At 36.3% G+C, this 25,034-nt stretch overlaps 1 protein-coding gene across 1 annotated transcript in view; it reads right to left on the bottom strand.

The window, feature by feature from the left end:
• The window catches only part of LOC128868675 (uncharacterized), a 174,826-nt gene extending 156,431 nt beyond the window's left edge, over positions 1–18,395 (bottom strand). The window contains exon 1 of the mRNA XM_054111020.1: positions 18,283–18,395. The gene's annotated coding sequence lies outside the window, so the exon portion shown is untranslated. The remainder of the gene's footprint in view (positions 1–18,282) is intronic.
• Between the last annotated feature and the right edge of the window lie 6,639 nt (positions 18,396–25,034).

Here is a 25,034-nt window from a genome sequence, read left to right as displayed (position 1 = left end):
CAAAAGCAAATGCGCGAAGCTCATAAATTTGAAGATATGTGAGGCAGAAGAATAGCGTACGTCGGCAGTTTTTTTTCGCAAGGGCTTGCGATTATATTTTTACACACACACGCTCATTTCAGTGGGACTCTACGAATGTGCTACCCAGTGAACAGAATTGATGAGGGATTGATAGAACTTAGATTTTTCCAGGTTTCTATCGAATGATCTCCCTGCAATGATTCTCAAATTGAAAATGAGTTTGTAGTTTTTTAAGAGGAGCGACAAGTACTGCTGAGCAGAGCGCAAAGTACGTCTGAGTTCAGAGCGAGTTCCATTTATCGGAGCTGTTTCAGGAGTGAGAGAATACAGCAGGCTGACGTAATTGTAGAGCTCAGTTGAAAGTGTTTGCTTGTTTTTCTTTCTTATTTGCATTAATTTAACCGAACTTTTATTTTTTTGTACGAGTCCTCGCTATTTCTGATTACATCGAACATCCTGACAAAAACTGAATTGAATATGAAACAGTGTTCCAGAGGAGGTCGACTCAGACGTACCGAAGACAACTACAGACGCTTGAGTTAATGACACAGGACCATATCATACGCAGACAAGACCACAATCGCATCCTTTCGAAACTCCATCTGCTTCATACTAAAAGTTATGGAGACTATCAACGACGTATAACCTCCATACGTCATAGGCAGAGAGCCTGGACAGATGTTTCTTTTGTGGTTGCTAGACACATGCAGGGCTCCACCCTCGATGTAGTGAAAATCCTGTCTCAGGGTGAAAGTCAGCCGAAACTAACTTCTCCTTGTTTTAATTGGTGCAACGGCATCAATCAAAATATTGATATATTGCGATATTGACATTTTTATCCTACTCTTCCCAAAACAAAAAAAACTCTCCCTAAACTTCGTAGATGAAGTGTTGGACAAAGCATTCTTTCGCACTCAGCTTAGCGCGCTCGAGTTGTTCGTGTTGGGACGCCCACCGTTAAATTATCTGCTCAACATTACAATGAAATAATCCAACCCCTGTAACTGTGTTTTTAATGAAATTTGATTTTACCTGCTTTGCGAAAGTGATAAAAATACTAATTTAGATAGGAGGTATAGTGTTCAAATCAACTAGAAAAAACATCCTTGTTAAATTTACTATAAAAGTCTAAGGTTAGAAATTATATTGGAAGTCGATTTATAAATAATATTTTAAATAAACTATTCAGATTTTCGACTGAAATTCTAAAATTTTACCGCTCGGGAAAAAAATCCGACACACTGGACTAGTTCTGTTTTTGGCAAAGTTGATCCTGGAAATAATCTTTTTCAAAATTATTAGCGTTCGCTCATTTTGACTAACATTTTTGTAAAATTTGTGGAATATGTTTTTTATGAGCGCGACCCGCTTAAATAACAAAGTTTTTATTCCGTCCCAATTATTTAAATTAACAATTAATTAATCTGACCAAAGGCTTGACATTTGAGAATGAGTTTTGATTCCAAATCATGCTAAAATTACTGTAAATGTTTGTTGGGTATATGTGGTGGTTTAGTTTTGTAGCTATTCTCTCCTGCTTTCTGATGTTGTGTGCCACATTCTCATAATTCTATACAGCTTTCGTTGTTAGTTACAGATATGCATATCATACTCGTAAGTATAAGTATTTCCTTTGCCCTTTAGGCACAGTGCAATGATATTTTTGCGGCAAGCAAATAGGAGAAAAATTTATGTTGAAATGAAAGTATGCAAAAATAAACATTTCGGTAAATGAGCTCCAAAACGAGCACATCAGTGCACAGCACGTTGAACAGCACTCAAATTTGCCCGAGGCACTATGTCAGTGTTCTACACTCTTTCTCAGAATCACCCATATTCACCCAGCACGTTTAGAAATGTAATTGATCATTATCGTAAATTTTATGCATGCCTACGTTTGGAAACATATCTGTATTTGCTTATAGGGATATAAAAATATCTATATGTATTTCGCGTCCGTAAAATTGCAACAAATACCCGCGTCACATGCGCTATCGTTGCCCAAGGTTTGGTTAAAGTACATATTATTATAACGAAGAGACATTGAATTCGTTAACTCTAGGCTTCGATACTATCTTTCCAAGAATTTCGAATATTTGGATATTAAAATCCGCTTTGTGTTTTCATATGAATCTGCTATATAAATTAACAGGAATTCACGGTTCATCTAGTCACAAATTGTAAGCAGTGGTTGAATTCACCTTCAAGCTCTTAACAGCCAGACTTGCGAGCAAATAGTTCATGTCAGGAGTGAGAATACCGACAGGGAGAGTTTTTCCACAAATATCTTGCAAACTCTGCCTCGAACCTCATTTATTTTCCTTATTTTAATAGGTATATTTATAAGTTCGTGCGGTTTTACAACAGATGGCGTAACTTGATTATTATTCCATCGATCCACATTTCCAAACATTCATTGGAGAGCTACTGTCGTAAGGCACAAACGTCAGTATAAGTTTTTTATTTGAAGCGTAAACAACAATATTTTTACCACACTTGAAAATGTCGAATTTCGTGCCAAATAATGTGTTTTTGCGGGGAATTCTTCTTCATTATTTTAATATGAAGAAAAAAGCAGCCGAAAGTCATCGTATCTTGGTGGAAGTTTATGGTGAGCATGCTCTATCTGAGCGAACGTGCCAGAAGTGGTTTGCACGCTTTAAAAGTGGTGATTTTGGCTTGGAAGACGAAGAACGCGAGGGTGCGCCGCCAAAGTTCATGGATACCGAATTGGAGGAATTGCTCGATCAAGATCCGCCTCAAACGCAAGAAGAGGTTGCAAAAACTTTGGGAGTTGATCAATCAACCATTTCCAAACGTTTAAAAGCCATGGGAATGATCCGAAAGGTAGGCCATTGGGTGCCGTATGAATTGAAGCCAAGAGACGTTGAACGCCGTTTTATGGCATGCGAACAACTGCTTCAACGGCACAAAAGAAAGGGTTTTTTGCATCGAATTGTGACTGGCGATGAAAAGTGGGTCCATTACGACAATCCAAAACGTCGGGCAACGTATGGATACCCTGGCCATGCTTCAACATCGACGTCGGCGCAGAATATTCATGGCCTGAAGGTTATGCTGTGTATCTGGTGGGACCAGCTGGGTGTTGTGTATTATGAGCTACTGAAACCGAATGAAACGATTACGGGGGATGTCTACCGACGACAATTGATGCGTTTGAGCCGAGCACTGCGAGAAAAACGGCCGCAATACGCCGATAGACACGACAAAGTTATTTTGCAACATGACAATGCTCGGCCACATGTTGCACAAGTGGTCAAAACATACTTAGAAACGCTCAAATGGGATGTCCTACCCCACCCGCCGTATAGTCCAGACCTTGCGCCATCCGATTACTATCTCTTCCGATCGATGCAACATGGCCTGGCTGACCAGCACTTCCGTAATTACGATGAAGTCAAAAAATGGATCGATTCGTGGATTGCGGCAAAACCGACCGAATTTTTCACAAAGGGAATCCGTGAATTGCCAGAAAGATGGGAAAAAGTAGTAGTAAGCGATGGACAATATTTTGAATATTAAATTTGTAACCATTTTACGTCAATAAAGTTTCAAATTTCGAAAAAAACCGCACGAACTTATTCATAGTCCTATTATTAATCAATAATATATTTTCCTTCATTATTTACAATGTCGTCCTAACGTTTAGGCAAATTTTAAATTCCCTGCTAAAAAAATTTGTTGTCCTTGGAGCCAAAATACGTTTCGATATCCCTTTTTATAGCTTCTTTTGAGGAGTAGTTCTTGTTACTCATATGGGATTGAAGTCCACGGAAAAGGTAATAATTATAAGGTGCAATATCCGGAGAGTATGGTGGATGAGGCATTAGCTCCCATCCGAGCTCGTTCAGCTTGCCTAATGTTTGCCTTGCTTGTATGAGGTCTTGCGTGGTTTGGTTCCAGAAGTTCATAATAAACAATACCGGCCATATCCCACCAAATAGACAGGAGAATCTTCTTGGGGTGAAGGCCACTCTAGGGTTCGGTTCTGGTATTTCATCTTTATCTAACCTTTGGCGTTTGCGAACAGGATTATTGTAAAGGACCCATTTTTCATCACCAGTAACGAAACGGTTCAAAAACCTTTCATTCTCAAGTCGTTGCAGCAGCTGAGAACACACATTCACTCTCTGCTGAAGGTTGGCGACGGAAAGTCTATGCGGAACCCATTTTCCCAGCTTTAAAACCTTTCCCAACTGAACCAGGTTTCAGTGAACTGTTCCATGCGATGAATTTAACCTCTGAGCTTTCATATCGACTGTCAAATTTGGCTCAGCTTCCACGAGTTCGAGCAAGGCGTCGGAGTTTAAGACTTCGGGACGACCAGCGCACGGGGCATCCTCCACGTCGCAGCTACCACTTCGGAATTTTGAAAACCACTCCGTGAACAGTGTTTATTTCTTCAGCAGCAGTTGTTGCATTTTTTACCACTTTTATAAAAAAATACAAAATATGCCTCTTATACGCGTTCGAAGATTCCATTTTATTTTTTAACAACACGTGCTTCTATCCGCGATTAAAATCACAATATGTCAAAGAAAATATAAATAGTTCCGTTATATTCAGCGAATGTATGCAAAAATCGTACAAAAGTTATGGGTAAAAGAAGTTTACGCGCGAGGAAGGATGTTTTGCAGCGTCTATATACTGAAAGGTGTATCGCGAAGAAAATGACTCGTTACTACTTAATGATCACAGCATAAAAAAAGATGACATTTCGAAAAATTATTATTTCAATAAACAAATCAAAGCTAATATGAGCGATGATAAGAAGTACTGTTAATATAACATTTTATTTCAAGCCACAGTTAAGTTAACTGAAAGGAGTTTGGGAGGTTGGGTACAATAACAATTCCACATGAATATGAACATTTAAATGCGCTGTTTAACAGCCAGCACTACCTAACCTAACTTCAAGATAAAATAATTATAAACCTTACATTGCATTGGCAATTGAAAACAAAAAAAAAACAAAGTTTATTCTCCCTTGGGAACACCCATGATTAATAAAAATGTTAAATAAACTTCTTCCTGACTTAGAGCTCATTACCTTATATACACATAGTTAATTTTAGAAAATTTAATTTTTGCAAACTTGAAAAGTTTTCCTTATCTTGGTTAACAAATATTTGCTCAGTGCCTTTGAGCAAGTCCCACTTCCATTAGCTATAAACATTATTCATTGTCAAAGTGATTCAATTGAAATTCCATCGAAAGGAAAAAATCAAAAGGCGGCGCCTCAAAGCTTATCACAAATAATTGATTTCAGTTGAATTACCACATATTTTTATTCTATTTTTTCTTCATATGTAACATGTAAGTATATGCCAGTGAAATTTATTAAATAGCAACTGTCTATTGGCATTAACAAAAGCATTAGAATACAATAAAATTATAACAAATAATACGTCATAGAAATTAGCAAACAAAAGCAGGTAGATAGGCCATGCCTTTTAGAATATAAACAAATGCCACGGCACTGGTTAAGGTACACAAAACAGCGCAAACACCCAGGTGAAAGCTAACAAGAGCGATATGAAGTACGAGGAGTTTATGAATGAAGGCGAGGAAACCTTGTTTGATAGTCTATATGTATAAGCGGGTAGTTGTGAACGATAGGTGAGAACTTTTTGTAATTGAGCGCTTATCAATTTCATAATTTATACAAAGTGTTTGAGACAAAACTGCAAGCAGTTCGTATGCCTACGTAGGTTACTAACCGGTTCAAGTAGTGAGAGCCAGAAGCATTTCTCCACATTTACTAAGTATGCACTCATGTGCACTGTAGGTTTCTACAAGAACTCTATCGACAATCAGCGATATCTACTTAAATTACACTTATCCAAAATTTTCAGCCGCAACAACAATCACGCCGTGGACTCTGCATGAGTGAGAAGCAGCGCATGAAATTTCAAGTGCTGATGACAACTACAAAATGTGAAATTATTAACTATCATACTACAGTGACAATGAAAAGTGTAATGTTGTTGTAAAATCAGGCAAGAAGAACAACAATTATATTCACAACAATTACAACAAAGTTGTGTGTTGAATGAGGCAATCATTAAGGCAATTGACAAGTTCACAATTACCATACAATTTACTTCTCGTATGTCGCTTCATACGAACACTCTCTCAGGGGAAGTGGGAGGGGAAATGTGTACGTTGTATGAATTAAAATTTTTTATTTTCATAACAAGCACTAAGAATATGAATATGTTTCTGTTGTAACAAGCAATTATTGACAAGATGAGTGAAGAAATAAATGAGTCCGTGGGCGAGTGGAGAGTTGAGAATGAGTTTGTGACGACATCCACTTCAAATGTATGCATGTAATCATTCAAATGTGGAGTGTGTCATTGTACTTTAAAGCGACAAAGCTGATCATAGAATTAATATACATATGTATATTTACATATAAATAGAATATACTTACGCACATGCATACAAATGTGTATGGTAAATGAGGATGAGCAAAAAAAAAAATAAATAAGGAAATAAGTATTTATTTTTTTATTTAATATTTCCGATGAGCATATGCACTTTTCTTTAAATTTGGCATAAAATACTTGTAGAAAAATATTATTTAACTTTCTCTTTTAATTTCCCTTCAAAAATGCCCAAAAAAAAATATATAAGAAAATAACAAAAAAAGGGATATATATTTTTTAAGTTTTAAAATCATTTTAGATTTTTTCGAGGCTTTACCTACACAACATTTTTTTTTTAAACCCAAACAAAGGGTATCATTATTTTGATTAATGGATTTCTTTTTCCCCAAACTAATATTTTCGTTGAAAAATTGCACTTTTCCTTGAATTTGTTATGAAATGTTTAGAGATTAGTTTTATTTAATTTTCTCTTTTAATTTCCTGTCCAAAAAATTATATAAAAAAAGATTAATATTAAACATATATATATATATATATTATATACATATATACCTATTTATATTTATATATACATATGTACAATATATATTTTTTTTCAATTTTAAAAGCAGTTTTAAATTTCTTCGAGGTTTTCCCTATAAATGATAGTTTAGTTATTTATTTATATTTAACGAAGCAAAGGGTTTTATTTTTTGGAAATTTGTGAAGGTGGTTAACATAAGTTTTTGGCAATCCTGTGTAGTATGTATATCTATTATATATATAACTATAGAATGCCTCCAACTGGAAAAACATCATAAGTTCGCTTCGTAAAGGGCGATTTTAGGTATATATTTTTAAATTTTCAATCTACGCTCATAGCTATAAATAGTCGTGCTACCATTTTCATAAACACAAATAATTTTCGATTTACTTTTTAAACCGCTAATTTTCGCGTTTTAATATTCATTAGTCGAAAAAGCAAATTCTCGGTTTTAAATTGTTTGCTGTTGAGATTATGGCATTAGCATTAAATGACGAAATTCGTTTAAAATAAGAAACTGGCTTTAATTCAAATTTATGATTATTTATACCCATTATGCTATTAAATATTTTAGGTGTGCCTAAAAATACAATTTATGTTAATTTCATTTATTAAATAAACATTTTCTGATCGCGTCTAAAATTCTATCGCGACAAAGTTTTTTAAAACAACGACAACGAGCGATAAACAGATTTACTTTGTGAGATAATTTAGATGAAAGAATGTCTCAAACGCTTCTTAGATCAGCATTCTTAATTTTAAATTAATAAAACAATATGTTTACAGCAGAGTACTACCAGAAGATAATTAACATTTAATTATGTATTTTGAAAGCTAAATGATTGTAAGTACTGACAATCCTATTTGAAGTAGTCATTTTTTAGGAAACATGAAGTACATTTCACAACTCAAATCGGAAGACCACAGGACCCTATACCGGTAAAGAAAGCGAGAATTACCATGGTAAGTGTCTTCTTTTTCTTCACTAAAACAGGCCGCGCTGTATTTAGTATAGTATAACATAGTAGTAATACCATAGTAGTAAAAAAGTCAAGGTTGATAGACCAACAAAGTTTACGCTTTAATTATGGGGAAAAAGAAAATTGTGAGCGGAACTTGGACTGACACGTCACTTGAGAGCTTCGCAGCCGCATTCTGCACGATCGTCCAATCAGTTGCTGTTCAGATAGCAGCGAAGCAACATAAGCGAAAACGGTGTTGAATTTTTGTCGTACCAATCAGTCATTGTTCAGTTGGCAACGATATGCCATTGGTTGATTTTTTTCAATTAACACCAACTTAAGAACAGCTTTTTTGTAAACACATCCCAAGTGACGTCAGCCAATCAGCTAATTCTTTCAAATTAGCTGAGAGCCGGTTAACGATCAGATCTCGGCCAGCCCTTCAAAATGCTTTTCCCCCATGTAACAAAGTGGTGTTGGTTGTGATTTTGACAAGTTTGACAAGCTTATTTTGGAATTTAACTTGTTTGCCACTTTTTAAATACTTTCTATTTGAACATCGTCAACCTCTTTCTAGTTTTCATTTAAAAAATGTATACTGAAGGAATTAATTTTGCTAAAGAAATGCTTTACAATGTAGTGGAAGATTCTAGGACCTTTAAAAACCATTCTTAATCTCTCGAATTGTATTGCAAATTTTACTTTTAAAGCACGATTATAAATAAAATATCAACATATTCTAGGAAATTGCTGCAGTTTACATATTTTTATTTAACTTGAATAACTTAATTAAAAATTAGCACAAAAAAGTAGTGCGAAAGGCTCTTTAATTGATCTTCTTTTTAACATCTTAAATAGTAAGATCAGTATAGGCCTAACGACAAAGTGAGGTTATGTATTTAAACTATGGTGTCAAACTAAAAACAACTGTTTCCTGGTTAGAAAAACTAAAACTGATAAAACTCAGAAAATGAAAATGGTAGAGAAAATAGAAATTAGCTGGTAAATACATTTTTCCTTCGTTAATCTTATTAATGACAGAACGGAAAGAGTCTGGCACGGAACTCATTTCTAATGTAAATATTCTATATTTTTATTAAAAATTATATATTGAGGTGTATTTACAGGTTTGTTGAACCATTATTTGAACCATGCGCGCACACCAGGTGGAGTCTCGTTTGGGCATTTAGTCTTGCCTTTATTTGTTCCATTGTGATATATTTGCTCTCGTTAAAACCTACTTTGTTTTTCCGTTTTTCATTACAAATTGTTTTGAAATATTGAACGTGTTTTTTGCTTCCTTTTATAAGCCCATACCAAAAGGTGATCAGATCATATTTCCAATAGGGTTTTATTGCCAGATTACGCTTGACTACTTTCAAACTAAATACATCACTTTTTTTAGTATTCATTGACATTACATTATGGCAAGATTGAATTCAAAATTCAACAAATCGTACAATTATATTACGAAAATCGACGGTCTGCGAAAAGCGTTCTTATGGTGTCCAGCTATGAGGCCCATTTTTGGCTTAATGGCTATATTAATAAACAAAATTGACATATTTGAGCTGAAGAACAACCCGGAGTCATTCAAGAACAACCATTACATTAATTGAAAACAACCGTTTAGTGCGGCCTATGGACTTTGGGAATCATTGGCCCATATTTCTTCGAAGACGAGGCTGATGTCAATGTAAAAGTGAATGGCAAACGCTTTCGCGCCATGATAAACGACTTTTTGATACCGAAAATTGAAGCCGGTGATCTCCACAGGCGGCCCCCGTAGCCGAATGGGTTGGTGCGTGACTACCATTCGGAGTTCACAGAGAGAAGGTCGGTTCGAATCTCGGTGAAAACACCAAAATTAAGAAAAACATTTAGGTCCCTCCATTTGTGGAACAACATCAAGACGCACACCACAAATAGGAGGAGGAGCTCTGCCAATCAACGAAAAAGGGTGTACGCGCCAATTATATATATGTATATATTTATATATAAGAGATCATTCTACTGTAAAAGTTTCATTAGTATTCTAATTTGAAAAGTAGCTTCTGTTTTAAATTCGAATAAATTTAATTACCAAGTCACTGTGGCATTTGTTACACGAATCACTATTAGTTAGAGAAATTTGTTTTAATAATTTATTGATAAATCATAAATGTATACCTAAAATACCAATACCGTTTTCAGTTAGGTAAGTTGAGCATCAAGAAATTTTGTATAAAATTCAAGAAAGGTAGCACCTCTCAACAGCCCGTTCAACCTAATAAATATTGATGTGTTTCGAATTACAATACTTTCTGACAGTAAAAAGCTCTTTAACTCAAAGTTCGCTGGGACTATGCTGTTTGTATAAATAGATATATTGTATATAGATACATATATACATATTATGTACAATTCTAAGCGATAATTGAAAGCTTGTTATATTTTTTTATTTGAAAGAAAGCAGTCAACACCGTCAGTAAAAAAAATTGTCAAAAATCAACGCAATTTTTCAGCTACTTGAAATTTGCACTTTGTTATGCCAAAATTGAATGGGCTATAAAACTGCATACCTAAATTTATAAAAAATCTGATTAAAAAGTGTGAAATTTCGTATTTTGTTTTTAGTTTGCAACTTGAATTTAGGTATATGGCTATTATAGTAAAGTGGACGATATTTTCCTAAAAAAATTATGAAAATTAAATAAGAAATAAATTGTTAAAACTTCTCAATAAATCCCACGCAGTGCATGTCTACTATCGATAAGGGCAATTGCACAAATCGTGAAGACCGACTAAATTTAATAGAAAAGGTAAAAAAAAATAACTCACGGGCTTAAAAAATGAGGGTAGCGAGTGTCATGCGCTGTTGGGAATTAGAAGGGCGTTACCTGCAATATGAAAAGGTGGAAAGTGCGAGTACCAGCGTCAACACTTTAAAAGGAAACAGATGCTGTTGCGCTTTGGGTATTATGAGAAAAGAAAGCAGCTGGCAACTGGAGTTCGTGGGAACAAGGAAAACTAAAAATTATTTTATATGCATATGCACATAACTACACATGCATATGTCCATATGTATGCTACGAAACTATTGATGAGGCAAAAGTGGCAAATATAGTTTGAAATAGCGTGCGAGAAAAATAAAAAGAAAATATGCAAAACATTTTAATTAAGAATATTTGACAACTAAAAATTAGTAGTAATATAAGCATTTTTTGTTTTAATAAAACTTCTTTGCTATAAAAAATGCAAATAAAATTGATTAAAATGAAAATTTTGCAGCTAAATGTTTGTTTCTTATTTTTATTTTGCATAGCAAACATTTTATGCCAAAAACCAGGTATTATGCCCCGAAGTAATTCGAGTATAACCTCCAATTTAACGCCAGTTTGCACGAGTACGAGTATACTCGTATCTACTTCTTTGTTGTCAAGCAACAATGAACACATTAGTTCCACGCACGCTCCGCTACATATAAAGAAAATTGCAAGTTAATGATGCTGAGACGCCAATAGTTCTTTAATGCCAACGTACATAGGAAGAGTGAGATGTTTCAAAGTCAATTTAAAAGTAATCGACAACAAAAATTCATTATCAAGTTAGTCACCATCGACATGGGGCGACTGACGACTGACGTCTTCAACTAATTAATTTTCTGACTTCTTCTTGTTGGTTTGCTAATATTTGCAAATTATAAAGTAGGCACCGGCTTAATGAACGACTGTCTTCTGTCTGACAGGTATGCATAGTTTAGCCATTATATTTGCACTTTCAGTAACAGGATTTGGCAATGAAGGATATGAATTACTTCTTTTATGATACTTCAGGCTGCACTTCAGGGGAAACCTGCATTAGTGCGGCAAGCTTAGAAACCAGAGAGGTTTTGCTAAATTTTAATTAGTTTGTGGCGACTAGATTTTTATCGGTTAAAAAGAGTTGAATGGGTTTTCGCTACATATCGCGCGTTTGCTGAAAAAATTAGGGTTTTGTGAAGAGAATGCAGAAATTAGCGCAGCCATTTCCTTATTTATACATTTTTGTGATTTAATTGAATTCAAATCCAATATTTTTTTCTATCTAATTAGAATGAGTGGGTTTTCTTTGTTATGAAATGAAGAACAACTTATCTTTAACACTCTTCACTTTCAAGATAATATCTTAATACCTATTGTAATTTATAATAACCTGACTTTATTTCCTTCTAACTATGTATTTCATTTTAAAATTATAATAGGACTATGAATAAGTTCGTGCGGTTTTACAACAGATGGCGTAACTTGATTATTATTCCATCGATCCACATTTCCAAACATTCATTGGAGAGCTACTGTCGTAAGGCACAAACGTCAGTATAAGTTTTTTATTTGAAGCGTAAACAACAATATTTTTACCACACTTGAAAATGTCGAATTTCGTGCCAAATAATGTGTTTTTGCGGGGAATTCTTCTTCATTATTTTAATATGAAGAAAAAAGCAGCCGAAAGTCATCGTATCTTGGTGGAAGTTTATGGTGAGCATGCTCTATCTGAGCGAACGTGCCAGAAGTGGTTTGCACGCTTTAAAAGTGGTGATTTTGGCTTGGAAGACGAAGAACGCGAGGGTGCGCCGCCAAAGTTCATGGATACCGAATTGGAGGAATTGCTCGATCAAGATCCGGCTCAAACGCAAGAAGAGGTTGCAAAAACTTTGGGAGTTGATCAATCAACCATTTCCAAACGTTTAAAAGCCATGGGAATGATCCGAAAGGTAGGCCATTGGGTGCCGTATGAATTGAAGCCAAGAGACGTTGAACGCCGTTTTATGGCATGCGAACAACTGCTTCAACGGCACAAAAGAAAGGGTTTTTTGCATCGAATTGTGACTGGCGATGAAAAGTGGGTCCATTACGACAATCCAAAACGTCGGGCAACGTATGGATACCCTGGCCATGCTTCAACATCGACGTCGGCGCAGAATATTCATGGCCTGAAGGTTATGCTGTGTATCTGGTGGGACCAGCTGGGTGTTGTGTATTATGAGCTACTGAAACCGAATGAAACGATTACGGGGGATGTCTACCGACGACAATTGATGCGTTTGAGCCGAGCACTGCGAGAAAAACGGCCGCAATACGCCGATAGACACGACAAAGTTATTTTGCAACATGACAATGCTCGGCCACATGTTGCACAAGTGGTCAAAACATACTTAGAAACGCTCAAATGGGATGTCCTACCCCACCCGCCGTATAGTCCAGACCTTGCGCCATCCGATTACTATCTCTTCCGATCGATGCAACATGGCCTGGCTGACCAGCACTTCCGTAATTACGATGAAGTCAAAAAATGGATCGATTCGTGGATTGCGGCAAAACCGACCGAATTTTTCACAAAGGGAATCCGTGAATTGCCAGAAAGATGGGAAAAAGTAGTAGTAAGCGATGGACAATATTTTGAATATTAAATTTGTAACCATTTTACGTCAATAAAGTTTCAAATTTCGAAAAAAAAACCGCACGAACTTATTCATAGTCCTATTATATATATCTAATAGGTCTATTTATAAGTTCGTGCGGTTTTACAACAGATGGCGTAACTTGATTATTATTCCATCGATCCACATTTCCAAACATTCATTGGAGAGCTACTGTCGTAAGGCACAAACGTCAGTATAAGTTTTTTATTTGAAGCGTAAACAACAATATTTTTACCACACTTGAAAATGTCGAATTTCGTGCCAAATAATGTGTTTTTGCGGGGAATTCTTCTTCATTATTTTAATATGAAGAAAAAAGCAGCCGAAAGTCATCGTATCTTGGTGGAAGTTTATGGTGAGCATGCTCTATCTGAGCGAACGTGCCAGAAGTGGTTTGCACGCTTTAAAAGTGGTGATTTTGGCTTGGAAGACGAAGAACGCGAGGGTGCGCCGCCAAAGTTCATGGATACCGAATTGGAGGAATTGCTCGATCAAGATCCGGCTCAAACGCAAGAAGAGGTTGCAAAAACTTTGGGAGTTGATCAATCAACCATTTCCAAACGTTTAAAAGCCATGGGAATGATCCGAAAGGTAGGCCATTGGGTGCCGTATGAATTGAAGCCAAGAGACGTTGAACGCCGTTTTATGGCATGCGAACAACTGCTTCAACGGCACAAAAGAAAGGGTTTTTTGCATCGAATTGTGACTGGCGATGAAAAGTGGGTCCATTACGACAATCCAAAACGTCGGGCAACGTATGGATACCCTGGCCATGCTTCAACATCGACGTCGGCGCAGAATATTCATGGCCTGAAGGTTATGCTGTGTATCTGGTGGGACCAGCTGGGTGTTGTGTATTATGAGCTACTGAAACCGAATGAAACGATTACGGGGGATGTCTACCGACGACAATTGATGCGTTTGAGCCGAGCACTGCGAGAAAAACGGCCGCAATACGCCGATAGACACGACAAAGTTATTTTGCAACATGACAATGCTCGGCCACATGTTGCACAAGTGGTCAAAACATACTTAGAAACGCTCAAATGGGATGTCCTACCCCACCCGCCGTATAGTCCAGACCTTGCGCCATCCGATTACTATCTCTTCCGATCGATGCAACATGGCCTGGCTGACCAGCACTTCCGTAATTACGATGAAGTCAAAAAATGGATCGATTCGTGGATTGCGGCAAAACCGACCGAATTTTTCACAAAGGGAATCCGTGAATTGCCAGAAAGATGGGAAAAAGTAGTAGTAAGCGATGGACAATATTTTGAATATTAAATTTGTAACCATTTTACGTCAATAAAGTTTCAAATTTCGAAAAAAAACCGCACGAACTTATTCATAGTCCTAAAATAAAAAATATTTATTTATATGTTTAGCTACTCTCTTCGGAAAAGCCTGATTTTGGGTAATAACATTTGTCTTAAGGCTATTCTACTGCGATTAGTTAAGGGGTCTCGGTGGTGTTTGAGATGCGTTTAAATGCGACTGCCGCGTAACGAATAAGACTTTACCTGCTAAAACGGTTATAGTATCGTTTTGGTTGTATGCTTCCAAAAAATTGACAATATATTCTTGAAAGCCTATACTTTCCAAATATCAAAAAAAAGTCCATTTTTGAAAATTCTAAACCACCGGGACCCCTTAATACCTGTGACTGAAGACTAAAGTATTTAGCCTGTATGTATACATAGTTGCTATTTTTTAAAGGTAGAGAGGCCTTATTACTAAAATACAAGGAGAAAATTGTCTCCCTTCACTCCCACTGACCCGCAAACCCGATTTGTTTTTGACACATAATAAATGAGCGATGAATGAACGTACAAAACTAAGTCTATGTGAACTGTTAAGCGGCGAACTTTTCCAGTTTACTGATTGATGGCATGGAAATAGAAAATCAGCTGGAGGTATCTCTGGTGATACTTTGGGCTTAAGGGCGTCAAAATACATACATGGAGACAAAACATCTTTAAGTGCTTTCAAGAAAGCAATATATTTTTGACCTCCATTTGAAATATTTGGCTTCGAAATAAACAGGGTGCTAGCTCCAGTGGATATCATCAGAGAATTATTGTTATAGTTTGCTCAAGCGCCGACTAATGATTTCCACTTATTTCTATCGTTTTGTTTTGCCTCACTTGAGTACAGGTGAGATGCGAGTTATTTAGTCATGCAGGCTGCGTCGCCAGGATCCTCTTGGTTTACCCCTGGGTCTGCACCCCTGTAGATTCTACTCCAAAGCCATCGGATTTCGATATCAATGGAGTACCGCATTTTTTTGGGCATAGCACAAGCTGCTTTTGCTTTCTTTAATCTTGCTGTTGTATCAGCGAAAGCGCCACCGCTTGCAGTAATTTGGATACCAAGATACGTAACCCCTCCACTTCTGCAATATGTTGACCAGCAATAGTATTAGACCGGGTAGCATTTATATTAATTGATTTCGTTTTCTTATTATTTATTTTGAGGCCGTGCCTTAAATATTAGTCGCATACATCTTTCAGTTTGGACTGCAGATAAGACTGTTTACTTTAGAAAAGAACGAAAAGAAAGTCCACATTATCCAAATCGCTTAGGTGCTCAACGGTTGGGGGATGCCATACAATATCTTTTTCGGGGATTTTTGTCAATTGATTTTTTTTTAAATTTCGTCAATTAACATCAAAAAGTGTAAAGAAGAAAGAATGCATCCTTGTCGGACGCTTGCAACTACTTTGATTGGGTCTGAGAGCATTGCTTCATGCATTACTTCATATTTGAAGTTGGAATACTGTAATTTTAGCAAAATTACAGAGTTTCTCGGGTATGCCCTGTCGGTGCATTGAATAGACTGGCAAACTATTGAACGTTGAATAAACTGGTAAAACAGACTTGAATGGAAATTGCCAAATAAATGTTAAATTAGTCTAGGTGAAGTGTGAAGTGTGAAGAACGAAAAACGTTTTCTACCGCCTTACTCATTATATGGCGTATAAGCTTGGATGAGGCGGCCCTGGGAATGAGAAGGTTTTCCGGAATATAAAGACTTTTACACCTTATAGGCGCATATACCTTAGACGAGGGAGCGATGAAATAGCTAGCTTTGAAATGGCGCAGAAATAGTATAACAGATTGAGATACATCACCAGCCTTAGCTCTGAAATTAATTGGTGTGACATTTGTCAGCAGTTTGAGAGATTGCATTGCGTTTTTTGAGACCAAGATTTGATATCTCTTTGCTTTTTTATCAACGTCAGGGTGGCTGTGAAAGAAAAAAATTACTTGCCTGGAATTTTAAGGCCAGGTAAAATAATTTGGACAATTTTTCACCCAACGGATAAGAATATCAAACACATTTTATCAAGTTTAATTTTTTCAATTGTTTCAGTTTTAATCGAATACTCGTACGAAGGATTTATATGAAATCGTTCTAGAGAAAGGGGTCGAATAATAGTAAGGTGAATATTAAGACAGCGACCGCCGTAGCCGAATGGGTTGGTGCGTGACTACTATTTGGAATTCAGGTTCGAGTCTCGGTGAAAGATGAAACATGAAGAAAAAGTTTTTGTAATAGCGTCGCTCCTCGGCAGGCAATGGGAAACCTGCGAGTGTATTTCTGCCATGAAAAAGCTACTCATAAAAAATACTGCCGTTCGGAGCCGGTTTTAAACTGTAGGCCCCTCCATTTGTGGAATAACATCAAGACGCACACCACAAGTAGGAGGAGGAGCTCGGCCAAATACCCACAATGGGTGTAAGCGCCAATTAAATATATGTATATAATATTAAGTCAAATACGAAAGCGGAATTAGTTCATATTAATAATTCTTTTCAACAATTGATATCGTAAACTCAGTTGAATACCTTAATCGTTTTAAAAATTGGCTGATGTTTCTGTTTTTTGAATAGAAAATAGATTTAAACGCGTTAGAATACATTTTATGTATTATAAATTTTGAAAAGTTGATTGTTTTTTTTTGTTTTTTTTTTAATTTTCGTTAAAATGAAATAAGTCATATAGTAAATTTTATCAATTTTTTCATTATACATAGAAATAAGTTAGGTAATAAAATAAATTAATCTTCCTGTCTACTGTCTATATAATATCGGGATACATAATTTTTACGTATTAGAGTTTTCACACTTGAATTTTGAAACGAGGTGAGTGAACCACATCTTTAATTGCAACTTTCTATAGTAAATTTGTTGTGGAAAAAAATTGTAGCTTTCACAAATAGCAAAAAACATTTCGTCTCTTAATTTTATATTATCTAGAAAGTAAAAGAGGATGCCATAGAAACAGAACAACGAAATTAAGTTGTGGAAGAAACTTAATTAATCATACACTGCGCGACAAAACGAAAGCACAGCATTACCATTTTGGCCAGTTTTCACTCTTTTTCCTTTTTTTTTGCATGCTTATTATTTTTATATAAAAATATTGCAAATTGTCTAACAAAATCTAAACTCAATTTCTCAATTTTTGGTATGCAGTTTTATATTAAATTTTATATATTAAATTTTAGTATAATAAAGTACAAGCTTGAAGTTGCTAAAAAATCACGTTGATTTTTTTATGAATTTTTTCCTTAACTGTGTTACGCAGTATCTCCAAATAAAAAGAAATTGTGCAGAATGAAAATATTTCGCTATTTTTTTTTTAATTCTACTCAGAATGAAATTTGAATCCAATTTAGATGTAAATAAAAATAAGTTCTTACTAAACCTCTTCAGCATAGGTCTGCAATTCATTATAGCTAAAAAAAATTCATTCCAGTTATTTTACTCTACTAATTGCTCCAAAAAAGTTTGGCTCAAAGGAAATACCAAGAAAAACTTTCCATACATAACAAATTTATCATACCTCTTTTTGCAATGCTAACTTGTAACTTATCACTAAAGTTTAATTAAAAATCAATTATTTATATTCACCTTTAGATTTTCGACGCTCTTATCCGAAGTACGTGCACATATCCATCAAATTGACATGAATTATTGTTTTACTGCATCAGCCAAAATTTTCAAAGTAGATAACTATTTCTCATTTATTAACACGTACTTTAAATTTAATTTTAATTTTATTTCTATCTTTCGATATTCAAAATAAATATATACTTGTATTTATCGCGTACATTTATCAGAATGTATTTATTCACACTTGTGACCAATTTTCTTTAAACAAAATTCCATCTTATCGTTCACCACTCAACACTTTCACAATTTAGCGTACATTTCTGCATTAATTATTCACACAATATCACTTTTGGTTGCTAATTTCCATTTGAATTTGATATTCACTTCATAGCGACCTTCGTTTTGTTGATAAGAGCCTAAAAGCAACCAACCAACTAACCAATTGTGGCCGCTGACTGTGGCTCGGCGCCGCGTCGAGTGCAGCAGTAACAACAAACTAACCGACAACGATAAAGGGCTGGATGTACGCAATGCGAAGTTTGTGAACACAGTAATTAACTTTTTTGTTGTTCACTTGATGATGTTGATGAATTATAATGAATTTATTCGCGTAGTCGTTGTAAGTTGTTTTTTGTTTTTTGTTAATTCGTTTTAAGTTTTTATGTAATTCATATGTTGTGGATTAAATTCAACAACTGCAACTGCAACGCAAAATGAAGCACAATGAATTGTGTACAGCGAGACACGACAACGAACCGACACTTAAGCAGGCAATGCTACAACGGAAAGAGGGAGGCAAGAGGGACACATTGAAAGTGCGGCACTGTTTCCCAGCTGACTGGCCACTGTACGTCGAGGGGGTCTCACTGGTCGCTGACGATGACGATGACGAACGTTTGAGTGATTACTAGCGTTGCCGGCAAAACATGCAACAACTGCGAATTGTTGCCGGAGCCAGAGGAGGTGAGATTATTGGTGATGTTTGGCGACGACGCTGATGGCAGCTGCGACACCGACAATTTCGCAGACTTTGCGACAGGTGACAGCTGTCAATATTTGACTGTGCAACACACTTGGGATTATTGCTAGCACATTTGGTGCTAATTTTCTTTACATTTGCTTCAGTATTTCCTTTATTTAGTATTTTAAATTAAATACACGGATAGTTAAGGAGTTTCAAAAAGACAACACATACAAGCGTACAGATAAACATCGTTCCAAATTATAAAATCAAATTATATTTGAGTGATAGAAAATTAAAAATTATAAAACCGAGCAACGAGAAGCGAAGTTATTTCACACAACATCCAAACTAAACGAACAGACGACGAATACTGAACTCGCTGGTGCTGGCCAAATGCCATGCTAGTGCGACTTGCGACTTGCGACTCCAGTTAAACAGGCAAACAAACAACGGTTCAATATGAGTGAATGGTTGGTAGAGAACGTCTTCCGGTGTAGTGTTTGAAATGATGAGCGGAATACTATAAACTGCAATGAGGGAGCGTAGAATAAAGAGTACTAGCAGAGAACGTTGATTATGATAATCATGGAAATCAACGTTCTCTGGTACTAGAGAGACGGCGCTTGATAGGTGAAACAAGAACCGGGTGGTAGTGAAACGTTGAGAGAATCTAGAGAAATTAAACAAGAGAATTGGGGTGGAGGGCGAATTCACTATTCATTGGGGTCACATAGGCAAAGACCGTACGTTCTTTGGTATAAGAGTTAACGAATGTTATGAAAGAGAAGGTGGAATGAAATAATATACAAAAATGCAATTGTTAATGCAAGGCAGCAATCAGCTGTGGGGCTGTAGAATGGCTTAGAAATGTGTAAAAAAAAATATAACAACAATAAAACGAATACTAAATGTTAATAGTAATTTAAATACGTTAAAAGTTAAATGTATTTAAATAGAGAAAATCAATAAAAAAGCGAAAGGTCACAAAAATGTGGAGGTAATTACAAAACAATAAGAAAAGCTGCTGGTTTAAAGTAGAGTTGAAGGCAGATTGGAAATGCATGCAGGGATAAAGCTGCAGGTGCAGATGCAGAAGCTGAAGGATTGTTTTACATACTAAGAAATTTAAGTTTCTAGATTATAAGTAAATGTGTTAGATAAATTAAAACGAAATAACAGCTTCAGAAAAAATATATACTCGCAAAAATACAAATTCAAATAAATAAATAACTAGCGCGTAAATTTCTGTTAGGTGTTTGATCGAGATTCTCCTCATATTTGTGGTGCGCGTATTGATGTTGTTCCACAATTGGAGGCGACTCCGAATGGCAAATGATTTTTTATGAGGAGGATAAAAATTCGAATACAGGTGCAAAAGTTGGATAGAAGGTTACTTTTGATATTTATTCTGAACGAAGCAAGGAAGAAATTTTGGCACCAGATTACATAACACCGTAAATCCGTATCCAATTCATGCAAAGTATACAATTTTATTTTTAATTTACGGACTCGCGAGACAGTTAGAGAGTTCCTAATGACACCCACTGCCAGCAGAAATTCATTTTTCGGCACCCCACCTCAGGTAACAAACGTTTTTTCTCTCGTTTTAATTACTGAGCAAATACCACTCAACCAGTCTTTAACCGTTTTGACTCTAAAATGTGCATTTGGATGAAATAATTAAACACTCAAAAAGAGAAAACAATCATCGGTCATAGTTTTAGGTCAGATATTGTATATTCACGAAAGAATTGACAGCTTTTGTAGCTTATACGCCTAGAAATAGGCACAGAAAATTATCCAAATAATGTGGAATTCGAAATCAGAAAAAAGATAAATCATCAACTTAATGAAATGTTAAAAGAATTTTTCATAAACTGATTCAAGCTGAAAAAAAATAGTAATTATAGTATTACAATGATGCTTTTATTCGCACAAAAACTTGATACGAGCATAACACAGATAGTAGACAATATTTCTTCGCGGATAATTTTAGTGAATTATTTTTTACTCAAGCGCTTTGGGTAAAATGTATGCGTGTATGCTTAGATGATGACCATTAATCATACCTACTTTTAGATATCGTATGCCTGAATAGTGGCTATTGTTATTGGGCATCTGGGGTAGGGACATTTGAGCAGTGAATGATAGGCGTACCAATAAAGAAAACTTCGCTGATGCAGATTTCTTCTTCGAACTGTCGTGGAACCCCTTTCTGTCAAATCAATAGAGAAGGATTCTCTTTTAGGAGGCCTAAAAAGAGCGGTTTTTGAGAACTTTTTCAAAAATCAAGTCCAAAATACTTGTCCCACAAAAACTTCTGACATGCACTAGTCTCTTATGATTTGTATTCCCCGAACTAAATAAAACCACTCGGGAAAATATAAGTTTGTTAATAGATTTATTTCTTAATGTTTTACGAAATAAAAAAAGATTTTAAGAAATAAAAAAAACGGTTGAACTGGTTCAAATTGTTCGCCTCGTTTCCTTTCAAGCCTTCCTACCAGCTTATAAATATCGTAAAAATTAATAGTAGAGAAACCGGTCTTTAAGCCCCATGGTTTAGCTTAGAGAAAAAAGGTGAACAGAGAATAGTGGGACGGGAAACTGAACTTCCAGGTGAACTCGTTTACGGTTTTATTTACTTGTGTCTGATAGCTCCTAACGTTTCTTAGCGCACACCAATGTGATGCAGCCTAGCACTTTTTGATAAATTTATTGAGCCTTGAGGAGTTCCTCTTATTAGGAAGAGATAATTGATGCGCTGCGTTGGCGCAAGTGGAGCGTCTTCCATTTCATAAGCCACTTGAGAGATACAGCGATATGCTCGCCATTTTAGATAACTGCAGCGCAATTTGCTGCATACTTACAGGCGTGAAGGAAGCTAAGCGGTAATCGCTCAAACATCAATCAAGTACTCGTACGCCTGCTTGACGCCTCACGTCATTCAAACTATATCTTCGGCAATATCTCAAATTAGCCTCTATAACTGCGGATATATTCTCTCCGATAGCTAAAGTAAAGATTTTAGAAAATAAAACCGATTTTTTGGACCTTTTAAAGCAGAATTCCCGCTTAAGTTCAGATAAGTAAATATGCTGACGTTATGTATGTTGAAAATATTATTGTAGATTTAAACTGCACTTCTCTGGGTCTAGGTACCTGGAACTTTAACAGATAAATAGAATCCAGCCAAAGGCCACTGAGGTGTTGAAAGTACAAAGATGGCTTGTAGCCAATGATATATTTTTTCACAATAGTTTTAGAACTACTTTGTTCAAGGTGAGTCATTTATTCCCTGAATCTTAGTTACTAATTATCGGCGATAAATTATCGAAAGGTGCAAAAGCTTTCATACACTTTCAAGACCATTTCTTGATGAAAAAAGTGTAGTTCGTGCCTATGACTATACTGAGCCCTGGTTCTCTTTAGTCCAAACGTCATCATAATTACCTACTAAATCGGTAGATAGGTGGAATATCTGAAGTACCGCACTGGCACTCCCAAAATAGCACTAAGGCGCGGTTTTGATACCATTTTGAGACCTCCAATAGGCAGATATCTACAGCCAGCCAGAGCTGTTGATGTAATGGAGAATATTGATGGGATTTGGGTTGGCTCACAGCCCCAGGCTGTTGAAGAAAGAAGCACACAGTGACATTTACAGAGAAAGTGCTCAACACACACTTCTTCTCTAAAAGGTCCCCACAGCTTCTGCAATGGGAGTTAAATGGTAAACCTAGCTTAGCCGCGTGTGTGCGGGTCGTTCAATGACCGGTAAAGACGATAAATTGAATGGCGGATAGTCCCCAGGACTTTTTGAGTCCTTCGTCTATTGTACTGATGCAAAAGTCTTTGCCTACTAGATGATCTCACTTATTTCCAACAGATTAGCGCCAGTTATGCCAACGTAATTCAATTAAAATCCAAGCTATGCCATTCAAGACGGCCGCCATAACCAAACGAGTTTAAGCGTAACTAGCATTAGGTTACCTTGGGTTCAAAACCCGCTGTGGGCATGAAATACTAAGTAATAGAAAGAGTGAGGTTAGGGAATACCAGTCACTCCTCAGCTAGCAGTGGCGAACTTCTATGTGTATTTCTGCCATGAAAAATGTTTAATTAAAATCAAAGACAGGTAGCAGTAAACTGCGAGTAGCACTATTTGTATGACAAGATCGAGATGCATGCCATAAATTGGAGAATAAACTCGACCACACACCTAACGAAAGGTTTGCGCCACTACTTTAGATATATGTAAAATACACATACCACTTAATTTTAAATTTTTCCAGTTTTTTCCATCATGACTTGTAGCCTACACAATCTTAAAAAAAATATAATTTCTATTTTAATAAATATTCCTCATTATCCTTATAGCTACCTAAAATAAGTCGCTTGCATCCGCATTTACAAGCCATTTAAGTTCGAAGTTCATTAGCCTGTGTTTGAGTTTAAGGACACTTCGCACTCGGTGATTTATGAAAAAGAGTTGTTTATTACAAATTCGCATTTCAATGCCTTTGTCCTCTCGTTGGCTGCGAGCTCATTCAGCAGATGCCTAACTGCAGAAATTATAGCCTACAAACCAGAAAAAAACAGTGGAGATGTACGTTTTGCTACGAATGAATGCTTTGGTGTAAGTATTTATGCGCTTTTAACGCACTCTCTAACCCATGCACACAAACAAAAAGTGGAACAAAGGCTTTTGAACTTTAGGACATTGTGCCACTTATAATTGGTTATGTTTACCACAGTAGTAGCACTTGATTTAACCAACAGCAACAAGCATCAGCTCATTCATTGATTCTGGCAATTTGGCATTCACATTCGCATTTGCTGAGCGAGCGTTTTCTTGGCCCACTTATTATCGAGCCAAAATAATCATTTATTGTCTATTCATAGATGTATGAGGTGTAAACATAAAAGCTGCTTATGCATTTGCACATACATACATAAGCAAATAAGAACCCTGTAGGAAACACCTGAACTAGTAAGAGGAGTCACTTCCATACGCAAGTTGTGAGTGGCATCTCTACCTTTAGAGTGTCAAGATAATGTCAAAGCTGAAAGGCATTCTACGGAAAAGGCGTAAAAATAGTCGTCTATTCGCTGACGGATTAGGCTTTCTTTTCTCCCACGATTGGTGAAATACTTGAGCAAACTTTATGCATATTAACTTTATGGGCTCTGAAAAGCAATCTCAGTGTCTAGCCGAGGAAAACATGAAGACCTCCTTACAGCAGCGTAGACTAGGTTAGGTTATGGTGGTTGCCATTCTCCATGAAGGTGTAGAGAAGAATATTTGAGCCTGAAGGTTCATTGTGAAACCAATTCAGCCTCTGCTCGCCCTCTAATTCTCATCACCTCTACAACAAACGTTAAAATATTGTGAGCTGCTGCCAATTCCAAGTCTTTCAGACACACAAAGAAGTAACAGTTCAGCGATTAAGACAGCGATGCCACGTTCTAGCAAGGAAGAACCAGTGGCAGAGGAAGTGTTTAACGCTCTCGCTTTCACCTCGTTCCGGTAGCTTGGCATAATTGAAAGCCTACACTGCATAATTGCTGTAGGCATGCATGCCGTTGTGCCCAATGAGAGCGACTTTTTTCAAGAGCCTACCGAACCTCAAAACATACTAAATTTATGAAATTTCATCTCGAAGCTTAAATAATGCAGTATCAACCTGACCCATTACAAGAGTCCTACGAGCCACAAGGCTCAGTTAATATAATGTAACTAGCGCTCATCTCGAAGCTCAAATATGCAATGCATTAACGCGTCGCAGCAATAAGCTCTTGCCAA

This window comes from Anastrepha ludens, chromosome 6 (genome assembly GCF_028408465.1).
Source record: "Anastrepha ludens isolate Willacy chromosome 6, idAnaLude1.1, whole genome shotgun sequence".
Taxonomy (NCBI): Eukaryota; Metazoa; Arthropoda; class Insecta; order Diptera; family Tephritidae; genus Anastrepha; species Anastrepha ludens.
The sequence above is the reverse complement of the archived record's forward strand: the minus strand, read 5'-3'. Positions and strand labels throughout refer to the sequence as shown.